Raw genomic sequence first — 2,354 nt, 5'->3', positions numbered from 1 at the left:
CATTTTCTAAAATAATATACAAGATTATAAAGAGAAAAAACGTATGAGACTTCAATTGGGCTATAAATACTGTAGCTGACACATAGGGGTTGATTTACTAAAGGAAAATAGAATTGGTATTCTTTGTACATGATTGCACATGATTTGGTATTTTTGGGGGCTCTTTGTAAAGTGTTATTTCACCACATTCATCAAGCTAAGGAAAACATTCCCTGCAAAGTGCAAATTTCAGTGCAACATGAACAGCCTATTTACCTTTAGTAAATTAACCCCATACTATTATAGTGCCATAAACTCAAAGATATCTGTAGCATTGTATATACATAATATGTATTAATATGCCTATTATTTTAATGGTGGTTGCAACTACATTTATTGGTATATTGTATAGTGGTACATTATTGATACATTTTGGGGGGTGATTTTTGATGTGCGCAACAACAGATGTCAGTTCTGGTGCAATAACTTGACATCACCATAAAGCACTGGAACAACATGTAACTAAGAATTTCCTGCATCCTCTTCAAGGAAACTTGTTGCTAGAGGGACAAGGTGGCTGCCGTTGATGAACTTTGCTGAATTTGCTATTTACTTAGCTGTTATGATGAACTTCCTGAATTGCATACTTGATTTGGGTCATCAACTCAAAATATTGATGAGGAAAGATCAGCATAACAGCCAAGCAACAAACATTTCCAAGAAAAACAGCAGTCCCAATATTGTTCTCAGGGCAGATTTACAATAATAAATGTACCCAAAAACAACTATTTATCATGGGCCAGATAATTTCAGTAAAAAGGTAAACCTGCCATCCCACCACTGCCACCATGATAAATAATTCAAACCCAATGGTGGGCCCATCTAACAAACTTTTGCTTTGTTATAATACTATTTATAACATAAATATTACTTCTGCTGGTGATGCTTGTTATTTGCATGCTTTAAAAATTGTCACACACATTACCACCTGAAGGTATAATTTTCTTTTGATTTACTAACAACTATGACGTCCAAGGACCTGCCCAGTTAGATACAGTTTTGATTATTTAAGTAGGCTCTAAATAATATTATGCAGTGATTCTGCAATCAGATTATAACATGTATGTATACACACAAATTCAGTTGTCTGCAAATGTTTGGCCACTCCTGCTCAGATGATGTATATTTTTGATCTTCTAACAGAAAAGTTGAAGTGTATGTGAAGCCAAAACTTTTTTTTTCCTTTTTGGACAGCGTAGGTAATGATTTAGACTCCTTGTCAGGTTATTTTTTTATTTCTGTCTCAACAACAACAACAAAAATCTGTCTCTCCCTGTGTCTTGGCAGGGAGATTTCCCTTCACTTCCTGTCCCATAGACTCACCAGGAAGTAAGAGGAGTTCTCTCCAAAGTGTGGGGATATCACCTCAGACAATTGTCACCAGAACAGGTTTACCCCTTGGATGATTTATCTATACCTCCTGTTCCTGGCGCAACTTTGGATTCCCCATCACTTTCTTTCCTGGAGACAATGGCCACTAGAGGCAATAGAAGGGATGGCAGTGGGCACAGAGGGATTCTAATACAATGGTCAATAGAGACAATAGCAAGAATGACAGTGGGCACAGAGGGATTCTAATACAATGGTCAATAGAGACAATAGAAGTGGTGACAGTGGGCACAAAGGGATTCTAAAACAATGGTCAATAGGGACAATAGAAAGTATGACAGTGGGCACAGAGTGGTTCTAACCCTTCTGCATTGTATCCAAAACTAACAAAAAAGTTGTGGCTTTTGATATACTTTAACATAAGCTTTGCTATGAACATACAACGGTTTAGTGTACAATTTCTTTTTTTTCTATTCTAGAAGCGCTGGTGGGAAAAAATTCCTCAAGCAAGCAGAAGAAGACTGTTATTTGACTGCTTGGAAGCTTTTGTTGGAGGCTGTGGTCACTGCAAAAGGGGTTGTGTTTTACCAACAGGGTGCCTGATATTCTAATATTAATGACATCACAAACAATTGATCTTCTGGGATTTAGCATTGCTATATGATAGTATCACACAGCAAAATATCTAATTTTATTTTTTTATGCGGTCACATGACCTCTAAGCCTTCTCCAATGTGGCAGGTAAGTGGGGACTAAATGTGCTTTGACACCAGGAAGTCCTCTTCTTCTGTGATCATCTATTTTGAGGCTAGAAGGAGTGGGGAAGCTTTTCATGCATGTGTATGGGATCTATTTAGAGACAACTTAGTGATATTCCCTACACACTCCATACTAATGTACCTTGAAATTCATTGGGTGCTGGAATAACTGGTGGATGGCACCATAGTGAACAGTGTAAAGGATATGTTGTCCGCATACCACTCAGC

The sequence above is a fragment of the Nanorana parkeri genome, unplaced genomic scaffold (assembly GCF_000935625.1).
Source record: "Nanorana parkeri isolate BGI_ZX_2015 unplaced genomic scaffold, ASM93562v1 scaffold297, whole genome shotgun sequence".
In the NCBI taxonomy this organism is placed as follows: domain Eukaryota; kingdom Metazoa; phylum Chordata; class Amphibia; order Anura; family Dicroglossidae; genus Nanorana; species Nanorana parkeri.
This window is presented reverse-complemented; position numbering follows the sequence as displayed.